Genomic DNA, 23,588 nt, shown 5'->3' on the forward strand with positions numbered 1-23,588 from the left:
GGCGATGCCCATGCTAATGCTTCATCCGTCAAGAGATTGATCATGAATAGCACCTTCTTTTTATCGGTGGTGAACGGGGCCGGGTTCATCTGAAAATAGATGCGGCATTGGTTCAGAAATCCCCGATACTGGCGTCTGTCACCGCCGAATTTTGATGGGAGTGGCATGCGGGTGTCTGCGGCCGCGCCGCGGACGTCTAGGAGTTGCCTCTGTAGTTCAATAATCTCCTTCTGTTGGCTTTTGACTACTTCTTGGAGCTGGGCAAATTTCTCCTGATACGTAGTACCAAATTCTTGAAGTTCAGTGACCTGTCTACACAGAGTGGTCATTGCGGACTCCATAGTTGGGCTGATTATTCTGTAACAATCCTACAGGCTCACCTGAGTCAGAGGACTGCTGGCCGGAGGTAGGAGTGGAGCCCAGTGGCAAAGACCACAGGCAGTTAGTAGGTGCTGGATACCGGATGGACTCTGCGTAGTACTCTGATGAGGACACGGGTTTACCTGAGGTGCGGAAACTAAGTGCTAGCTGGTTTTCACTAGAGCCCCAGATGGTGGGGATAGACTGCGCTGCAAGCTAACACCAGGACGCGGTCCTCAGGATCACCCAGCCAGGCAGAGTGTAGGTTCGGTCCGAAGGCAGAGGAGCAGACAAGGGATAACCAGAGAGAAGTCAGACGAGCCAAAGGTCGGGGCGGGCAGCAGTAAGCGTGGTCAGACAATCCGGATCGGCAACAAAGGTAGCAGTTCAGTAGGTAGGGACAAAGCAGAAGAGTAGTCGGTAGTCAATTCCTGGTCAGCGTTGGATTTGTGGTAGTAGATAAGAGCAGCAGGTGAGGAGTAGCTTGATCAAGGCTCAGGAGCTCAATAATCAGCAAACTGGAGTGCAAGGGGCTGGACTTATATAGGGAAGTACCAGGTGTGGGGAATCAAGGGTGATAAGCAAGGCTTGGCAAGACTAAGGTTGAAATGATAGGCTTCAGGGAAGAATGTTCAGGGAGGAATGTTAAGAGCGGACGGTAGCCTAGTAAGCAGGGCTACCGCCTGGGATGTGGCTGGTCACAGGTTCGAATCCCAACACCTGGGAAGTACTTAGAAAGATTTTTAAAGAATAAAAAGTTGATTAACCATATAGAAAAAAAATAAATAAAAGAGGAGAAATCGTACACTTAACAGAAATAGTCAAATCATTCCAGAGTTACTAAGGTGCCCTATATACAGTGAGGCAAAAGGGGCCACAAGAAGCAGAACAAAAAGAAAACAAAAGATACAAAAATACTGTACATAAAAGAAGCAACATTGCCTGTAATATCAACAGAAAAACTGCAAACTCTTGAGGCACCAATCTCACAGGAGGAGATAATGGTAGCAATAAAAAATTCAGCAACAGGGAGAAGCCCAGGACCTGATGGGCTCACTATCTGCTATTATAGAAAGTTTAAGAAAATACTAGTACCAAAACATTGAAGATATATGAATTGGATAGGAGAAGGAAAGGAAATGAGAGTAGAATCACTACAAGCGTTTGTAACAGTAATACCTAAAGAAGGAAAACACGAAACCCTGTGCTCTAGTTATATGCCAATAGCATTACTAAATATGGACACAAAATTAAACGCAAAAGTCCCAGCAACTAGATGAAAAGGTTTAATTACCGGAGCGAATACATGCAGATCAGACTGGATTAATCCCAGGTAGAGAGGGTAAAGACAACGGGATAGGAACGTTACTATTATTACACAAAACTAGAGGTGTTAAAACTCTAAACTTACTACTGTCAATAGATGCTGAAAAAGCATTTGACAAGGTAGATTGGGAGTTTATGCTAGAAACAATAGAAGATTTGGGCATTGGCCCTAGGATGAACCAATAGATAGGAGCACTGTATAGTAATCTAACAGCATCGGTAAAGATTAATGGAAATGTATCTCCTTCTTTTGAAATGCCTAACGGAATGAAGCAGGGGTATCCACTTTCGCCCCTGCTGTTTGTCCTGTCACTGGAACCATTGCTAGCTACCATATGGAACAACGTAGACACAGGGGGAGCAGAGGTGGGACACGAGGAACCTAAGGTAGCAACATATGCTGACGACATTCTGTTCTACATTACTAACCCTAGAATAACACTTCTGAATGTAATCAAAGAGCTAAAAAAATATGGGGAACTCTCAAATTTTAAGATGAATCCAATAAAGTCAGAAATTTTGAACAGAGAATTTTAAAAAGAGAAGAACTGGCATTACAAAAAGAATTCCCTTTTACATGGGCGAAAACAGAACTAAAATACCTTGGGATAAACCTAACTCTTTAACATCTTTAAAAAACTTTTACCATGTCAACTATATCCCTATGCTAAACAAAATAAAAGCAGATATAAAAAAAATTTCAACACGCCCACTCTCTTTGCTGGGCAGAATAAATATGGTCAAGAAGCCCCAAAGCTTAAACAAATTTCAAATGTTACCAATAGATATCCCACAGACATATTTTAAAGCAATAAAAACAATGATATTAAAGTTCATTTGGCAGAGGAAGAAGCCTAGATTACAGTATATGGCACTTAGTAAAGACAAATCACACAGGGGGATTAGCCGCAACAGATATAACAAGATATTACATAGCATATAAATCTCATGGTTATAATCTCACGGATGATAGAATGGACAAAAATAAATTGAGATAATAGATGTATAAATATCAAAACCACATTAAGTAGAATACAGCTTAACAAGAATATTTGGATTTCACCTAAATATAGGGAAACATCTGTAGATACACATGAAAGGACACAAGAGTCGTTTACAAGACATGAGACACAATACACAGACTGGCCAGATTGGAATGTAATTCACCACTATTATCACTAGAAGGCACAAAATACTTTGCACCAGGGAACGAGACACCATATGGTAATTGGATATAAAATATGCAGTTAAAAGACATTATACAAGGAGGAAAGATAAAGCCATATCACAAACTTAAAAGGAGGGGGGAAACCATGTCCCTGAATGGGGATATTTTTAGCTAAAACATTTTGTGGGATCCTTGCCAAAACCCACAAGGTCCGAGAAGGACTTCAACCTTGTGGAAAAACTATGTAACCCACAAACAAAAATAAAACATAGTATATCTCAATATCTCAGATATATAAAATGCCTACTGGGATGACGGGTCTGAAAAAGCCTCCATTCATAGACACATGGGAAAAAGAGATAGGATCACGATTAAATGAACAAGAAATAAATATTATACTGAGAGTAGTACACAACTTTGCGGCCGACGTAAACACCATGGAATTGATCTTTAAATGTTTATCAAGATGGTATATAACTCCGGTAAAATAAAAAAATACCAACCAGAGAAATCCCCGCTTTGTTGGAAGGGGTTGCGGCATGAAGGGCAAGATGTTCCATATTTGGTGGAACTGCCCTAAGATTCATGACAACTGGCAGAAGGTACAACAAAGTATTGGGGAGATTACAGGGGTAGATATCATTAACGAGCCATGGGTCTGCTTATTCCATAAAACTGATAAAACAAAAAAGTATTATAAAAGTACAATAGTACCAAACCTAATAAACACAGCAAAGGGGGCAATTCCAAAAAAAATGGCAAGAACCAGAAAGCCCCACACTTAGACACTGGTTTAAAAGAATTTAATATATTTATGATATGGAGAACCTAGGCACCAGAGAGGAAGATCAGACAGAGGGTTTCTCAAACAAATGGGAGGAATGGGCAGACTTTAAAAAGACCAGCCAATATTTAGAAATTTGGGCAGGGGAGGAAGAGGGGAAATAGGCAAATGGAGAAGAATAGGAGGATGCACAAAAGTGAAATAGATGAGTAATAGACAAGGGGATGGGAATGAGGGAGGGCATGTGGAGTGAGTGATAACTATCAATGTTTTGTAACATTGATAGTTATCACCCCCTCCACATGCCCTGCCTCATTCCCATTCCCTTGTCTATTACTCATCTCGTGGAAATGGGTTTTTGTATGTTTGCATTGCATTGAAAATTAATAAAAATGTAAATAATAAGCATATAAAATAAATAAATAAGATTGTGCACACACTATTGAAATTAAGCTGCAAGCATAAAGTGAAAATCCCATATGTGAAAAAAACAAATATTGAATAAAATTATACTGCACTATACTGCACTAACAATAAACTAATGAATTGAATGACCACTATGAGAGTCAAAAATTCTCAAAAAAAAAGAGGAAAATAGTGTTACATAAAAGCATACATTAAAAGCATACATAGTATCCATGTGAAAAAACAGTGCAAAGTGCTGAATGTCCAAATGTGCTCAAAAGGCTCATAAAAGATCAATTTCAAAAGTCCATATAGCAGTGTTCATTTCTGCAATGAAAATATTTTCGTTGACTAAATTAACACTATTTTAGACTAAAATACGACTAAAACAAAAACAGTTAAGATAACTAAAATATGACTAAAACTAAAATGCCATTTTAGTTAACAGACTAAAATATGACTAAAAGTAAAATAGTATTTAGTCAAAAGACTATGAGTAAAATAAAATCGAAACTTGCGTCTACTAAACAGCTGAAAGAAAATAAAATTAAGAAAAAGGCTTTTGTTATTTTCTTCTAAATATTTAATGTTGGTAAAATATTCAGGTAATATGTGTAATGGCATTACAGCCAATAGAGTTTTGTTTTTTGTTTTTTGCTTTTTTTATATTTTAAAGTTGGACTTCTGTTTGTCAAAAAAGTAACATTATTGTTTGTTTATGAAACTTGGTTTTATTTATAAAGACTGTATATATCACAATAGCTATATCTGTGTCTGTAGTGCATGTTCAAACCTCAACACCAAAAATAATAACATGTTAGATTTTTACTCCAGGAGTATATAATGAGTTTGTCAATTCTAGAGAAATGCTTAAATAATGCATTACAATATAACTAAACCTTTTCGGTTTTAATCGACTAAAATGAACTGGAGAGGTTAGTAGGCTAAAATACACCTAACTCCATTCCCAGTTGACGCCTGCCAGAGGGGGAAACGCGTCGGACGGAGTAGCCAGCGTCTGTCACTTTGCATGGTCCGCACTGCAGGCGGACGTGTCATTTTTATCCACTGTGTTTTATTTCTCATCTGATGTAAGTGCACTTCGCTTTTAATAAATTTTCCTGTTTAAAATGATAATGCCGAATCAGCCTCTCTCTTTCCCTGGCACGCTAATTGTCTACTGAGCTGGTCAGCTGATGTAACAATGACCCTAGCCGTAAGCATTGTGTGAAGCAAGATCGAGACTGCGTGCAGAGAAGCCGACCTGCCTGTTTTTGTATCAGCTGTTCCAACATACAAGCCAGCAGCCAGAGAATTAACAGAGAGGGATCCCATTTAATCTACAGAGAGGTCTGGTGATATATTGCTGCTTACCCGCAGTGAGCTGGTAAGCGGCCATTACCTTATTTCATTATATTGGATTTTCACCCGATAATTCCCTGTTCACCATTGGAAGCTATTTAGAATGTTATTTCACATATAGAAGGACTGTCTTGAGTTCAGCGAGCAGAATATACAGTATATGTTTTGAACTTATAAACTGTCTTTCATAGACTGATAGTTATACCTCATAAGTTGGTCCACATTTACAGCAAACTTTGGGGCACTATGGACTTGTTACATATTAGTGATTTTTGTGATCACACATTGATACAAGATAGCACACTTTATTTATTTATTTTTCTAAAATACACCTTAAAGGAGTTGTAAAGTCAGAAGGTTTTTTTATCTTAATGCAGAGCTGTGACTCGACTCGGGTGCCCCCATAGCAAGCTGCTTGCTGTGAGTGCACTCAACAGGAGGGAGGGGGCAGGATCATAGAACAGGGACCTGAGAAGAGGACGATCTGGGCTGCTCTGTGCAAATCCAATACAACAGAGCAGGTAATTTTAACACGCTTGTTATTTTCATAGGAAAAAAAAGTAGACTTTACAATCGCTTTAAGCAAGCCATAGATTATGCAATCTTCCTTTCTTCAACCATGAGTTAAAGGTAAAGAAAATAGCTTGATTCACTCATCAACACAGTCAGTGTTGATGGGGAAATCCCCCCACTGCGCTATTGTATTCTGTCAGCAGGAGGTTTCCCAACGATCAGAATACAACGATCACTGCTGGTGGCTATAGCTGCCGTCAGTGATCGCATGAGAAAAACCCGAAAGGCTGGTTGTACTGAAGTTGATAAGATTATTTATATTTTTGTGTAACTGAAAAGACTTATATATTCGAGTAAAAGTAAGTTCTTATCCCTTTGTGTATCACTGTGGAAAACCCCATTGACATCATTGAGGAAATATCCAGAACACATTTTACAGGGGGCATGTCCTGGCTATGGAGAAGTGAGGCGGTGCTTTGCCTCAGCTCCGCGTCTACTGCTACATCTACTGAAGCACACAGGGGGATCCTGCTTCTAGATGGCCCCAAACATGTCCCAGAGACGGCAGACCACATCCCAGCCTCTGAGGTCCGATCGCTCCCGGCAGGGACAGCTGGAAATGTTCTTCCCCGGGACCCACGGAGGGGGGACAGAGACATCCAAGATGGCGCCAGCTGCAAAGGCCTAGCAACAGCACATGGCCCAGCTCACCCAGATCACAGTGTCACAGATCCCCTCTCCAAGATTGATGAGTGATTGTGTCCCTCCAGCCTCCCCTGGCTCCACGGCTTCACAAGACAGGGGCTCTGAGTTGGCAGACCTCATGGAAGATGGGGACATCAAAAGACACATCTGGTCTCTACCTACTCGGGAAGACCTGGATAGGTTTATTATTAGAGAGGAAAGGGCCTTTAAAGAGGACATTACTCTGCTTAAAGTAGTAACCACACACTTGGGGACAAGACTGGAGACATTGGAGCAAAGATTTGACGAGACCCTTCTCACAATATCCAGGCTTCAGACCAGAGTGTGGCACAGGACCAGAAAATGGAAGCCATGTTGAACCAGCTTGATGACTTTGAAAACCGTAGATTTTAGGGGTAATATCCGTGGCCTTGCAGAAGCTACGGGCCCAAGAGATATCATCCCCACCCTGACGGGCATATTTTGAGAAATTAAAGAGCTCCCTGACATGGCCCCTATTGAAATTGATTGGGCCCATAGGGCACTTCGACCTCCTTCTCAGGATGTTGACAACTTCAGAGATGTTATATGCAAACTACACAAATATACTCTCAAAGTTAGCATTATGCAGAAAATGCGCAAGAAATCATACTTTGACAGAGCCAGCCTTTTCTTCTATCAAGACATATTGAGGAGTACCCTCATGGAGTGTAGGGCACTCTGGCCCTTGCTGGCTGCCATCCTAGCCAACATATCGCTGGGGATTCCCATTTTACTTGCAGGTGACCAAAGATGGCAAACAAGCACACTGCATACTAAGGATGACCTCCCGCACTTCTTATCTACTCTTGGACTAGAAACGGTCGATTTCCCAGATTGGAGGGGATCAATGGACTTCCCGGCCCTCCAGCTCCCTCAACCCTGGTTGCCAGCTAACCGCAAAAACCTTAAAAGAGGTCACCAGCATCCTGATTCAGGCTCATCTCCCAGCCCCTTCACCCCGAGGGCCTGACAGGCCTGTCGTGGCTGTCCCATCATTCCCTTCCCCTGATTACAAAGAGAAGTTCTCAACCCTTGCAGATAACACTCTGACCCGAGATTCTGCTCTGCTATGTGCACACAGAGATTCCATCGGTGAATGACCCTACCACCACTTAGGACAAACCATGGTCAAACAGGATTTATGCCTGACTGAACACTGAGATGGCACTGTTCTTGTCCTTATTTTATAGGACCTGAAAATCTTATTTCTGACCCGATTGGGATCCTTGTGATACCCCAATGAACTTCTTTCCCACCCCCCCCCTCAAAAGCGCTTGGTAACGCGTAGGAAGCAGTGGACGTGGGGTGAGCCCCCTTCCGTCCCTTTCTGTGTTGACTCACGTTCCCCAAGTAGGCCATCCATATATTGGTATAGTTCCCTTATGAGACCACTGGCTGAGGCTCAGGGCGCCCTCCCTGGCGGGGTGGCGCCCCGGGCCTGGTCCACATATCTTTCTAACGCTGGTCAAGATAATTCTGACACATTATGTTGCTCACATTGTATATGAAGATTTTTCATGTTTTAATCTTTTCCTTCTTCTCCTTTCTCTTCCTCCTTTCTTTTTGCTCTTTTCCTCTTACAAATAAATTTTCACCCTGTTACCCACCATGTTAGCTCATCTGGTGGTTCAGCTGCCCCCCTGATCCAATATGGCAACTCTTAAGGTAATATCCTACAATGTTCATGGTCTCTGTTCCCCGTGCAGACGTAGCAAGTTGTGGTGGGAGTTGAAGAAATTGAGGGGCGCAGGTGATCTTTCTGCAGGAGACTCATTTTATCTCTCAGTCGATACCAAAGCTGCCCACCCACCTATATAGTCAGTGGTTTCTCAGTATGTCCCCGATCTGTAAAACTAGGGGTACAGCTATTGCAATTCATAAATCCTACCCTTTTTAACCCACGGGGAATCAGGTGGCCCCTCAGGGTCGCTACATTTTCCTGAAGGGGACTATTGCAGGGAAGAAGTTTACCACTATTTATGCCCCTAATGCAAACCAACTCACCTTTATTGATGCAGTCTTGAAGTGTCTAGCCGAGTTTAAGGAGGGCTGTCTGATCCTTGGAGGTGTCTTCAACGTCAGTCCCGACTCCTTGCTTGACACATCATATAGGCAACCCACCCACTCATATGCTTTTCTTAAACACTTCCGCAAAACCTTGCAGGCACATATCCTGATAGACACCTGGAGAGTACTTCATCCTACAGACAGAGACTTTAGCTATTACAAGTATATACAAGTATATAAGTGCACAACGTATATACCCGTATTGACCTTCATTGTGTGGATCACTCCACTTTTGAGCTTCTGCAGCAATCATTGATTGAGAACATTACTATCTCAGACCATGTACCGATTACGGTTGCTATCGCCTTGTCATCTGGTACCCATAGGACCTGGTAGTGGCGACTGAATGAAAACCTCATGGATGATTCTGTGGCAGTCTCAAAGGTCTCAGAGGTTCTGACACGCTACTTCACAGAAAACACTATGGAAGATCTTGGTGAGGGGATAGTGTGGGAGAGCCATATCTCCCTTGGCACTATGCTTAAGAGGGAACACCAAGCAGACATTCAGAGGGTACTTTCTGCCCTCTAACAAGCAGAACTTAGGCATAAACATAGCGGAGACCCCGAGGCTTTGACAAAGCTGACTGAACTTAGAGAACTGTTTTTACACTTGCCAGACCACATGAAATAAATGGGGCCGTATGCTTGCAAGAGCTTCACGCAAGAAGCATACACAAATGTGTGTGCATAAGCTTAGTTCGTTTTCCAGTCATCTAAAATTGCCACAGGGTTTTGCGATTATTATGCAGAACTATAAAACTTAGGCAGGACTATTTCCCCCGGATGCTCAGGCTACTCGGTTGACTGGTATCCAAGAATATTTATCTGAGACTGGCTTCCCCGCCTCTGACGGATGAACAACGTTCTGACCTGAAATTCCCCAATCACATCGGCTGAGTTAGAATCTACTGTGAGGTCCCTTACGGATTCACCAAACATATTATAAAATGTTCCTTCCCCTACTGTTGGACCCCATGTGCAAGTACTTCAATTCTTTGGTGAAGGGCAATGTAATTCTCTCGGAAAAAAAAAAGAAAAAAAAAACATTTTACTGTTCATCTTCCCATGAAATCTTGTAATTTATTGATGGATTTATTTTCTGAAAAAAGTCCCCAGTCAGGTCAGGTTTAAACCTGCCATGAAAGTTTTAGATTTGATTGGGGATGCTGAAAGCAAAGAAAGAAGAAGTTACACAGCACAGGCTATTGGCTGTACACTCAAAGTGATTCTGGTATTAAAAGTGTGGATTCTGTCTCAAGTGGATTACAAAACTCAGAATAGGGTAAACTAGAAGGACTGTGTAATTTTAGCACAGTTGCAGTGTTTTCTGGATGGCATTAGTTAATCCGGTTTTATGTTTTACCTGAATTGGTCTTTAAATGCATTATTGTTCTTGTTAATTTTTCCGATTTGCCCTGTTATAAATATTTGAAAATCAGCACGTTTTGGTCATTTTCAGGTTTCAGGAATTAGCATTTTTGTTAGTTAAATAACAATTTTGACCAACAAGATTATATATCTATCCCATATGAAATTATCACTGACTGAAAAATCACATTGATTATTTTCGAACTGTTGCAGAGGGATGTTGTGAAATGTTATTAACTGTAGGTACATGTGCGTAAGAGAGCTGCTTGTGTACAGTGTCCCACTGCATAGCAAACAGCAAATGTTTGGAACTGTGAAAGACTTCAAAGATTGCAGTAATACTGTATATTGAAAAAGGATTTAACGTGAAGTGTAAAGCAATTGAATTACTTCAAAGCTGGCGCCCTAAATGTACCCTTTCCCAGCTTTCCTACCCCTTTGTTTATCTCCAGGAGCTAGAAGAATAAGTCTTGTCCTTGAAGATCACAGTTGGAGCTTACACAGGATAATTTTTTTGTCAAGTGACAGCGCTGGCCCCTGAGTGGCCACTTGCCCAGGACCAGTGCTATCATGATAGTGACAGATAAATGAATCATGTTCCCTTAAAACCGGAAGTACTGAGTATTTCTCAATGCTCTTGGTGGCAAACAAAGCAACAGTAATGCAAAGGAAAAGTTTAGTAGCTAGTTTTGTTTTTTAGTTTTTAGCTTTAGTTTAGCACTAGCCTGAAAGTAAATGTTGCTTTGCCTTGCTGTGGGGATGGAAAGAAGGAAGAGAAAAAATAAAGATTTGCATATTTATCTTTGTTTACCAGTTTTAATTAAAATACAGAATATTTCTAAATCTATTTCAGTTTATCATATATTTTTTATTATTATTGCTTATGTACAGTTTCCTATTGTTTAGCAAAATAGCAAATGCACTTAACTAGAAAAGCTTTTAAAATATTTATATTTCTATAAGTAGGAAAAAAGGAAGGAAGGAAGGGATGAAAGAAAGACAAGAATGAGATTTATACAATTTTTGTATCTATACATTTTCTATACAGTATATCTGTCTTTTAAACCTATTTCAATGTGTTTGGCAGTAGTGTGCATATTATTTTTTAAATAATTGAAATCACAATTTTGTATAGAAAAAATTGCATATAGTATAAATCAGTTCTGTAATATATATCAGCAATACTGGAATGAGGTATGCAGTGCACATAGAATACAACATTTTAAAATATAAGTCTGCTGTTAGATCTGCCAGTACTCACATTTAAATGATTGTAGGTCTGCCTCTGATTTATGGCTAAGAACACGTTGTAGAATATAGTGGAGGTTTCAAGGTTCTTCTTGATGAGTTTAGTGCCAGACAAGAAAGCTGAAGCCTAGGAGGCTTGTTTCTCTGTTCCTTTTATAGGGACAATAAAAGAGTAGCATGATGCACACAACAAAGAGATGGCACCTAGTATTTCTCATACTTCAATATAAGGAGGTGCTCACTGCTTACTGCGTTCAAGTGTTTGACGTAAAAGGCCCTTACAAAACATTTAATTGTTTTAATGGCAGAAACCATTGTCCATTCTATACCCCTATGAAACTATCTATGTGTTTCACTATATATTTATTTTTTTTACTCACTGCTCTTGCTTGTAAAAGAAAGGGTTTTCCAGCATGTACTTGAAAATTTCTGTCAGTTTTGTTCTTAGGGTGGTGTATGGAGAGATTTGTTACAATATAACGATCTGTTTACAATCTGTGCAGCCAAGCCCTTCTTGGTTCTGTGGTTTCCCCCTGTGATGAAATTTCCAGAAGAGCAAACAAACATTGTATAACAGCTGGGCTTTTGTGGTGGGCTCAGTACTACTTTTGCTAACTATGGCGTGCACCTTTTTTCCCAATCGTGATCAGAAAAAATGTACTTAAAAAAGAAGACGCACAGAATAGAAGATAATGGAAAATGCAAGATGCCTTGAGCTTTTGCTTGTTTCCTTTCAATTAAGTTTTCAGCAGTTCAGTAACGTTTAGAAAACTACTCCAGAGAGTCATTGCCAAGTGTTATCACCTCTTACCTGCCATAAAAATTTCTACCACAGCCTACGACTATGAAGCAGCACATGTGCCCATGCCCAGACCTTGAAAATAGTTTCAAACCTACGCCTTGGAAATCGTAATCTGCCATTATTGTGAATTCTGGAATTTGAGAATGAGAATACGAGTACATGGCCATAAAAAAATAGTCGTAAAGTATATAAAAGCAACTGTCCTGCATTGATTCAAATTGTACAACTGTTATTTACACAAAAGCATACATTTTAATCTTGGTATGAAGTGTTGAATTCCTAAAGACAATTGTCCTTGCTGGCTTTTAATTTAGCTTCTTAACCACTTTAGCCCCGGAGGATTTGGCTGCTTAATGACCAGGCCACTTTTTTCAACTTGGCACTGCGTGATTTTAGCTGACAATTGCGCGGTCATGCAATTCTGTACCCAAACTAAATTTACATACTTTTTTTTCCTACAAACAGAGCTATCTTGGTGGTATTTGATCACCTCTGCGCTTTTTATTTTTTGCGATATTAATAAAAAAAAAATGAAACTTTTGCGAAAAATTGACATTTTCTACTTTGACAGTTAAAAAATATCCAATATATTCAATTTTTGTCATATATTTAGGCCAAAATGTATTTAGCTGCTTGTCTTTGACAAAAAAAATTCTCAATAAGTGTGTTTGTAACCACTTTAAGACCGGAAGATTTTACCTCCTTCTCACAATATCCAGGCTTCAGACCAGAGTGTGGCACAGGACCAGAAAATGGAAGCCATGTTGAACCAGCTTGATGACTTTGAAAACCGTAGATTTTAGGGGTAATATCCGTGGCCTTGCAGAAGCTACGGGCCCAAGAGATATCATCCCCACCCTGACGGGCATATTTTGAGAAATTAAAGAGCTCCCTGACATGGCCCCTATTGAAATTGATTGGGCCCATAGGGCACTTCGACCTCCTTCTCAGGATGTTGACAACTTCAGAGATGTTATATGCAAACTACACAAATATACTCTCAAAGTTAGCATTATGCAGAAAATGCGCAAGAAATCATACTTTGACAGAGCCAGCCTTTTCTTCTATCAAGACATATTGAGGAGTACCCTCATGGAGTGTAGGGCACTCTGGCCCTTGCTGGCTGCCATCCTAGCCAACATATCGATGGGGATTCCCATTTTACTTGCAGGTGACCAAAGATGGCAAACAAGCACACTGCATACTAAGGATGACCTCCCGCACTTCTTATCTACTCTTGGACTAGAAACGGTCGATTTCCCAGATTGGAGGGGATCAATGGACTTCCCGGCCCTCCAGCTCCCTCAACCCTGGTTGCCAGCTAACCGCAAAAACCTTAAAAGAGGTCACCAGCATCCTGATTCAGGCTCATCTCCCAGCCCCTTCACCCCGAGGGCCTGACAGGCCTGTCGTGGCTGTCCCATCATTCCCTTCCCCTGATTACAAAGAGAAGTTCTCAACCCTTGCAGATAACACTCTGACCCGAGATTCTGCTCTGCTATGTGCACACAGAGATTCCATCGGTGAATGACCCTACCACCACTTAGGACAAACCATGGTCAAACAGGATTTATGCCTGACTGAACACTGAGATGGCACTGTTCTTGTCCTTATTTTATAGGACCTGAAAATCTTATTTCTGACCCGATTGGGATCCTTGTGATACCCCAATGAACTTCTTTCCCACCCCCCCCTCAAAAGCGCTTGGTAACGCGTAGGAAGCAGTGGACGTGGGGTGAGCCCCCTTCCGTCCCTTTCTGTGTTGACTCACGTTCCCCAAGTAGGCCATCCATATATTGGTATAGTTCCCTTATGAGACCACTGGCTGAGGCTCAGGGCGCCCTCCCTGGCGGGGTGGCGCCCCGGGCCTGGTCCACATATCTTTCTAACGCTGGTCAAGATAATTCTGACACATTATGTTGCTCACATTGTATATGAAGATTTTTCATGTTTTAATCTTTTCCTTCTTCTCCTTTCTCTTCCTCCTTTCTTTTTGCTCTTTTCCTCTTACAAATAAATTTCTTCCTGACCAGGCCATATTTTGTGATTCAGCACTGCGTTAATTTAACGGACAATTGCGCGGTCATGGTGCAATGTACCCAAATTAAATTTACGTCCTTTTTTACCCCACAAATAGAGCTTTCTTTTGGTGGTGTTTGATCACATGTGCGATTTTAAATTTTTGAAAAAAAGAGTGACAATTTCGAAAAAAAAAAAAACAATATTTTTCACATTCTGCTATACACTATAACATTCCCCAAAAAAATTTACAAATCAAAATTTTTTAACATTTTAGGCCAATTTGTTTTCTGCTACATATTTTTGGTATAAAAAAATCACAATAAGCGTATTTTGATTGGTTTGCGCTAAAGTTACTAACTACGGCAAAGATTTGTCATTTTTATTGTTTTTTTTTTTTACTAGAAATGGCGGGGATCTGTGATTTTTTGCGGGACTGTGACATTGCTGAGGACAGATCGGACCCCCAACTGAAATTTTTGACACTTTTGGGGGGACCAGTGACATTAATACAGTAATCAGTGCTAAAAATATGCACTGTTACTATAATAATGACACTGGCAGGGAAGGGGTTAACACTGTTAGTGATCAAAGGGGTTAAATGTGTGCCTCATGCTTACTGATGTGTGTGGGGGAGGGGGTTCTGTGACACAGACACAGATCGCAGGTTCAGTTATGCTGAATAGGGATGATCGAACGGTTCGGGTCGACCATCGGTTCGACCTGAACATTGACTGTTCGAGGTTCGGCCGAATTCCGAACTTTTTGCTGAAAAAGTTCGGAATTTGGCAACCAGAACCGACCAAAATGCAATGGGACAGGAAATGGGCTTTAAAAGCCTGTGATTGGACCAGAACCATCAGTAAAAGCCAATTGAGGGGGCCGGAGAATGCTAGGAATGCGATTGGAGTGACTAGGGGGTCCAGAGGCCAATCATTAGTGAATACGCCCCCCAGTATATAAGATAGCCCCGCCAAATTCCTAGCATTGTAATACAGGGACGTGGAAGAGAGTGGAAGCAGTTCTGTTACTTCTGCTTCAAAGTGTCATTTAGCAATTATTAGTGTGAGGAAAGGGATATCTAGTGTAGTTAGGGTACTATTTTCCACTATAGTTAGATTTAATAATCTAGTTTCTGTAGGGAAAGTGTTAAGTGTAAGGGGACCGTAATGTAGTGTAGGGTTAACTGACTCTGACTGCTATGGCAGGGTGACAAAACCCTTCCATGTCAGGGTGACCGGTATAGAGAAAAGATTGTTTCTCTTAGAACACTTATAGAACAGGGATATGGCTTCGCCCCTGTAACCCTGCTTTTTGCTGCAGGCGTTTATAGGGCTTTTTTGAGGACATGTTTGGAGTCAGACATGACATCTTAACTTCTGCGTAGGGGTATATATACACACACACACACATGTATGTATATATACACATACACACATACACACATATAGGTGTGATAGGAGCAGAAACCTATGCTTGCGCTAATGAAATAATTAACACCCATATGGCTTCTCTGCTATAACATCTATATGTGTATAAATACATATAAGTGTGTGTATATATACCCCTATACAGAAGTTCAGATGTTTTGCCTGCCTCCAAAGACCCCAAAAAAATGCCCAAAAAAAACGCCTGCTGCAAAAACACACCTGGGCGTTTTTGTAGATGGCGGTTTTTTGGGCATTTTTTGGGCGTCTTGGGAGCCAGGCATAACATCAGAACTTCTGTGTAGGGGTATATATACACACACACATGTATGTATATATACACATACACACATATAGGTGTGAAAATAGCAGAAACCTATGCTTGCGCTAATGAAATAATTAACACCCATATGGCTTCTCTGCTATAACACCTATATGTGTGTATGTGTATAAATACATATAAGTGTGTGTGTATATATACCCCTATACAGAAGTTCAGATGTTTTGCCTGCCTCCAAAGACCCCAAAAAATGCCCAAAAAAAAACGCCTGCTGCAAAAACACACCTGGGCGTTTTTGTAGATGGCGGTTTTTTGGGCATTTTTTGGGCGTCTTGGGAGCCAGGCATAACATCAGAACTTCTGTGTAGGGGTATATATACACACACACACATGTATGTATATATACACATACACACATATAGGTGTGAAAATAGCAGAAACCTATGCTTGCGCTAATTAAATAATTAACACCCATATGGCTTCTCTGCTATAACACCTATATGTGTGTATGTGTATAAATACATATAAGCGTATGTGTATATATACCCCTATACAGAAGTTCAGATGTTTTGCCTGCCTCCAAAGACCCCAAAAAAATGCCCAAAAAAACGCCAGCTACAAAACGCCCAGGTGTGTTTTTGCAGCAGGCGTTTTTTTTGGGCATTTTTTTGGGGTCTTTGGAGGCAGGCAAAATATCTGAACTTCTGTATAGGGGTATATATACACACACGCTTATATGTATTTATATATATACACACATATAGGTGTTATAGCAGAGAAGCCATATGGGTGTTAATTATTTCATTAGCGCAAGCATAGTGTTCTGCTACTTTCACACCTATATATGTGTATGTGTATATATCCATACATGTGTGTGTGTGTATATACCCCTACACAGAAGTTCTGATGTTATGCCTGCCTCCAAAGACCCCCAAAAAAACACTTGCTACAAAACCGGCGTTTTGGTGTGAAAATAGCGGAGCCATATCCCTGTTCTATATTAATTCTAATACAAACAAACTTTTTTTTTCTGGTTCTGGACATGCTACAGAGCTGAAACTTCACAGGTACACTTTAGGTAGACCCCCCAGACACTAAATCCAAAGAAATCTCTTTTTTTTTTTCAATAATTTTTTTCAATAATTGGCTCTCTATCAAAAATGACAATTTTTAAGAACTTTTTTTTGTGTGATTAATAGTCCCTGGGGCATGACCCAGAACCCTAGGCACTTTTTAGGGGCATTTATTGGGTTTTAGGGCTTCAAAATTGTGTTTTTTGATTCCAGAAGTTCGGGTCCCATTGATTTCAATAGGGTTCTGGAATCCGAACCGAATTTTCAGGAAATTCGGGTGTTCTGGTCAAACCGAACTTTTCAAACGCTCGATCATCCCTAATGCTGAATCCTGTAATCTGTCCCTGTCTGTCACAGAGAAGATCCGCCAGCTTTGTTTACACAAGCAGGTGGATTTTCTCACTCTTTCCCCGACGATCGGGGAAGAGAGATGGTGATTGCCGTCTCTCCTCCCCTGGCCCGACTCCCGCTGTGTCTAAACACAGTGGGAGCGAGCCACCGGCGGCAGTCTACATCGCTGGACCCAGGGCTGCCACTGTGCTGCAGAAGTAGCAACGGGAGCAGTCCAGACGTGGTTTATCCTTTTTATTTTAAACAATGCAAGTAAGTTGTAATGTTTTTTTGCAACAGATATTATTCTCTCTTGCTCTATCTCTCGATACATATATATACAGTGGGTACGGAAAGTATTCAGACCCCCTTAAATTTTTCACTCTTTGTTATATTGCAGTCATTTGCTAAAATCATTTAAGTTCATTCTTCTTCCTCATGAATGTACACATAGCACCCCATACTGACAGAAAAACACAGAATTGTTGACATTGTTGCAGATTTATTAAAAAAGAAAAACTGAAATATCACATGGTCCTAAGTATTCAGACCCTTTGCTGTGACACTCATATATTTAACTCAGGTGCTTTCCATTTCTTCTGATCATCCTTGAGATGGTTCTACACCTTCATTTGAGTCCAGATGTGTTTGATTATACTGATTGGACTTGATTAGGAAAGCCACACACCTGTCTATATAAGACCTTCCAGATCACAATGCATGTCAGAGCAAATGAGAATCATGAGGTCAAAGGAACTGCCTGAAGAGCTCAGAGACAGAATTGTGGCAAGGCACAGATCTGGCCAAGGTTACAAAAAGATTTCTGCTGCACTTAAGGTTCCTAAGAGCACAGTAGCCTCCATAATCCTCAAATGGAAGACGTTTTGGATGACCAGAACCCTTCCTAGAGCTGGCCGTCCGGCCAAACTGAGCTATCGGGGGAGAAGAGCCTTGGTGAGAGAGGTAAAGAAGAACCCAAAGATCACTGTGGCTGAGCTCCAGAGATGCAGTCAGGAGATGGGAGAAAGTTGTAGAAAGTCAACCATCACTGCAGCCCTCCACCAGTCGGGGGTTTTTGGCAGAGTGGCCCGACGGAAGCCTCTCCTCAGTGTAAGACACATGAAAGCCCGCATGGAGTTTGCTAAAAAAACACCTGAAGGACTCCAAGATGGTGAGAAATAAGATTCTCTGGTCTGATGAGACCAAAATAGAACTTTTTGGCCTTAATTCTAAGCTGTATGTGTGGAGAAAACCAGGCACTGCTCATCACCTGTCCAATACAGTCCCGACAGTGAAGCATGGTGGTGGCAGCATCATGCTGTGGGGGTGTTTTTCAGCTGCAGGGACAGGACGACTGGTTGCAATCGAGGGAAAGATGAATGCGGCCAAGTACAGGGATATCCTGGACAAAAACCTTCTCCAGAGTGCTCTGGACCTCAGACTGGGCCGAAGGTTTACCTTCCAACAAGACAATGACCCTAAGCACACAGCTAAAATAACGAAGGAGTGGCTTAACAACAACTCCGTGACTGTTCTTGAATGGCCCAGCCAGAGCCCTGACTTAAACCCAATTGAGCATCTCTGGAGAGACCTAAAAATGGCTGTCCACCAACGTTTACCATCCAACCTGACAGAACTGGAGAGGATCTGCAAGGAGGAATGGCAGAGGATCCCCAAATCCAGGTGTGAAAGACTTGTTGCATCTTTCCCAAAAAGACTCCTGGCTGTATTAGATCAAAAGGGGGCTTCTACTAAATACTGAGCAAAGGGTCTGAATACTTAGGACCATGTGATATTTCAGTTTTTCTTTTTTAATAAATCTGCAACAATGTCAACAATTCTGTGTTTTTCTGTCAGTATGGGGTGCTATGTGTACATTCATAAGGAAGAAGAATGAACTTAAATGATTTTAGCAAATGGCTGCAATATAACAAAGAGTGAAAAATTTAAGGGGGTCTGAATACTTTCCGTACCCACTGTATATATATATATATATATATATATATATATATATATATATATATATATATATATATATACTGTATATAGAGAGAGAGAGAGATACTGCCATGTACGCCCAGGGACTTTTGTCATTTGGGTTATATCTCTTGTTAAACTGAGCATGCTCAGCCACTTTGCCATTTGGGTCAAATCTTTGGATACACTGGGCATGCTCAGCCACTTTGCCATTTGGGCCATATCTTTGGATACACTGAGCATGCTCAGCCACTTTGCCGTTTGGGTCAAATCTTTGGATACACCGAGCATGCTGAGCCACTTTGCTGTTTGACATCTGAAATTAAATGGTAGATAATGCTCTCCTTGCTCTACAACTCACATAAATCTTAACCCAAACTCCCTTAGCTGTCTACACAAACCACCCACAATACCATTGCTGATATAAATTTAAAATGAATAACAATTTGGTGTGTTGAAAACAAGGAAAATCCTCACGCTTGTGGGTTAAATAATATTAAAAAGGCAATAATAATGTAAATAATGTGAATAATAATATGTATAAGGAAGCTGCTGCTGACAAAAAAGGTGAATGTGCCTGTAAGATAGGGGGTACGTGGGTGTCAGCGCTGCTAACCAAATTCAAATTCAATGAATAAATAAACAATCAACATCATACAATAGAGCACAATCAAGGAGAGCACATCTTTTTGATTGGAGCACAGAAGCACTTTACTGCACTTTGCACTAACAAACATTTTATGAGGTCTTTATATATTTTGCACTGATTGCACTAAGTACTGGAGATGGACGAACATCGGCCGGGGCAGTTCGCGAACGTCAGCTGCAAATTTTCTCAAAAGTCCGCGAACCGCAAATTCGCGGCGGCCCCCTATTGACTTTAATGGGAGCCAAACTTTAAAAACCTTTAGGTCATATTTGCAGCCACAAAAGACGTACTAGCTGTGCACAAATAGTCCCAGCACATGGACAATGTCATAACAGAAGTATTGCAATTGGAAAAGTTGCCCTAAATTTTTTTTTTTTTTTTTTACAGCAAAATTATTATTATTTTTTTTTACATAAATCAGCCAGAACTGACAGCAGCCGGTAAATACATGTCTAATACATATAGGGTCCATTCACACATCTGTAAAATGGGTCCGCATCCATTCCACAATTTGGCGGAACCTTTACAGACCCATTGATTTTCAATTCCAGTGTGAAAATTTAGGCATTCACAGGATAAAGAAGTAAGTGTCGGCCATTCCAGGCCCCAAAAATTAGCCCACATGCGTTTACCTGACAGCTAAGAACATTGTATTCTGTGGCTGAAGGTACATTAGGCATTCACAGGATACAGAACTAAGTGTTGGCCAGTATTGTCCCCAAAAATTCGCCCACATGGGTTTACCTGACAGCTAAGAATGTAGTATTCTGTGGCTGAAGGTACATTAGGCATTCACAGGATACAGAAGTAAGTGTCGGCCAGTATAGGCCCCAAAAAGTAGCCCACATGGGTTTACCTGACAGCTAAGAACGTAGTATTTTGTGGCTGAAGGTACATTAGGCATTCACAGGATACAGAAGTAAGTGTCGGCCAGTATAGGCCCCACAAATTAGCCCACATGGGTTTACCTGACAGCTAAGAACGTAGTATTTGATGGCTGGAGGTATATTAGGCATTCACAGGTAACAGAAGTAAGTGTTAGCCATTCCAGGCCCCAAAAATTAGCCCACATGGGTTTACCTGACAGCTAAGAAGGTAGTATTTGGTGGCTGGAGGTACATTAGGCATTCACAGAAAAAATAATTGTCGGCCCTGAAAGGCCCCAAAAATTTGCCATTCAATGGACATGAAATGCCTTTTATGCCGCTGTATGTAGTGAAGCCAAGGACCAGGAATTGCTGTGGGTGGATGGCGGCCTGGCCGATATTTGTGGCCTGGCATGAGGAATTTCAATGAAACATGGTCTACTGGTCACATGTGTTGAATTCCTCAGAGATCCATGCCTTATTTATTTTTATAAATGTGAGGTCTACACTGTCATGAGCTAGGCGACTGCGCTTATCGGTCATGATCCCCCCTGCTGCGCTGAACGTCCTTTCAGACAGGACACTGGACGGGGGGCAAGCCAACATTTCCATTGCAAATCGTGCAAGCTCTGGCCAGAGGTCAAGCCTGCCCACCCAGTAGTCCAGGGATTCATCACTCCTCAGAGCTTCCACATCGGCCGTTAACCCGATGTAGCAGACACCTGTTGGACACCTTTTTTTATGCTCCAACATTTGGGCCACAGAAGCCTACCTTTTTCCAGAACAATGTGACGACGGCATCATGGAAGGTGGAGTGGAGGACAAATGTGAGGAGAGAGGAGAAGGAGAAGTGCTGGACGGTGAGAGCCTGGAGTGTGGCTTTGTGGGTTCTAACGGTGTTGCTCCCACTGGGCTCAGTGATGGGATTTCAGGTGCCTTCTTAAGGCGGTTGTCCCTAGGTGAGTGTTGGGCTTACCGCAACTTATGCGTTGACTGCAAAGGCTGCAGATGGCAACACTGTTGACATTAAAAAAAGCCCACTCTGCGGAGCCATGTGCCGGCGTCCTGGGACGGCCAGATGTGAATGTACATGGTTGATGGCTCGCTCCTGATACATTTGCAGTCTGTTTTGTACCTCTTGTGCAATGCAAGTTCTGCCTGCCTCTCCTCCCTATCTGCCGGTCCGTCTCTCCCTCTTAACTCCCCTCCTCTTCCTCTCTTGTGGCCACCCACGTGACGTTCATAGACACGTCATCATCCACGTCACATTCCCCACCACTAACATTCGAGATCTCGGGGTAGGTAGCAACAGCGGGGACCAACCTCCTTGGGCTGATCTGGGTACTGTCGTCAGACTGCTGAGTGGCGGCTGTTGCTATCTCCTCTTCCTGATCCAATGCCAATGATGGCTGCGGATCGCAAATGTCTTGTTATGGATCAGAAAATAATTCCAGTGACTCAAGCGGAGGGTATGTGGTGGTGGTGTTTGTGGTGGTGTCTTTGGGGGTGCACACAGCAGAGAGTGAAGAGGGTGCAGATAGAGAGGATGAGGACGGTGCAGAAGAGGAAGGCTGAGTGAGCCACTCAACCAAGTCTGGTGTGTCCTTTGATGTAATTGCACGCGGCTTTTGAAACTTCACACTTTGGCTCCGGTCTACCGCTCCTGCCCTACCCCTACCACCCCTGCGTAAGTCTGCCTCTTCCTCTGCCTGTCATGTGTTTTAATTACCCTTTGACAAAAGTCTCTAGAGAATCGCAGTATATCTGGAAAAAGGTATATAGCACCCCGCTTCAATCTGTGGTACAGGTTTATCACACAATTCTCTGCTCTCCGCCTGCACCGACCTTGGCTTGTCCTGTGACCTCTCTTCCTGTCTGCTCCTACTGGCTTCTATGTTACCGATTGGCTTCTGACCCGGCTTGTCTTACCACGCTTCTGTCATTCCCAGATCCGTCCATCCTGCCCAGGAGGCTCATCAGGCTCCTCATGTTACCCAGGAACTCCTGCTTCCAGCACCTGCTGCCTGCTTATCACCCTGCTCACCGGACTTCCCTGGCAACCATCACCAGTGGCCATCGCCCGCTTCAAGCAAACCTCCAGGCGCTCGTGCTACTCTATACTCCGGTGCCCCCTGTCTGCACTACCAGGGGTCCCGAGTCGGAGGCGCATGAGAGGCCTTCCTCACAGTATCAGGCTCATCTCCAGGTACGTGATAGCCAGTAACTGTTGTCACTGTGTGTAGCACAGTTAACACAGCAAAAGAGGCCACATTTTTGCAGGATTAAAATACAATCTTAGAAAAGTATACTGTTAAATAACACCTCACTTCAATCTGTGGTATTGGGGGGCCACAGGTTTATCACACCAGTTCTACAAATAATTGGCCAGTAACTGTTGTCACTGTGTGTAGCACAGTTAACACAGCAAGAGAGGCCAAATGTTTGCAGGACTAAAACACAATCTTAGAAAAGTTTACTGTTAAATAACACCTCACTTCAATCAGTGGTATTGGGGGGCCACAAGTTTATCACACCAGTTCTACAAATAATTGGCCAGTAACTGTTGTCACTGTGTGTAGCACAGTGAACACAGCAAAAGAGGCCACATTTTTGCAGGACTAAAATACAATCTTAGAAAAGTATACTGTTAAATAACACCTCACTTCAATCTGTGGTATTGAGGGGGCCACAGGTTTATCACACCAGTTCTACAAATAATTGGCCAGTAACTGTTGTCACTGTGTGTAGCACAGTTAACACAGCAAAAGAGGCCAGATTTTTGCAGGACTAAAATACACTCTTATAAAAGTATACTGTTAAATAACACCCCACTTCA

At 41.9% G+C, this 23,588-nt stretch overlaps 1 long non-coding RNA gene across 1 annotated transcript in view; it reads right to left on the minus strand.

The window, feature by feature from the left end:
• The window catches only part of LOC309567710, a 47,626-nt gene extending 36,176 nt beyond the window's left edge, over positions 1 to 11,450 (minus strand). Inside the window, exon 1 of the long non-coding RNA XR_014225954.1 lies at positions 11,343 to 11,450. This is a non-coding gene — a long non-coding RNA (uncharacterized lncRNA). The remainder of the gene's footprint in view (positions 1 to 11,342) is intronic.
• Positions 11,451 to 23,588: the final 12,138 nt, after the last annotated feature.

The sequence above is a fragment of the Pelophylax lessonae genome (genome assembly GCF_965119305.1).
Source record: "Pelophylax lessonae genome assembly, chromosome: 12".
Classification (NCBI taxonomy): domain Eukaryota; kingdom Metazoa; phylum Chordata; class Amphibia; order Anura; family Ranidae; genus Pelophylax; species Pelophylax lessonae.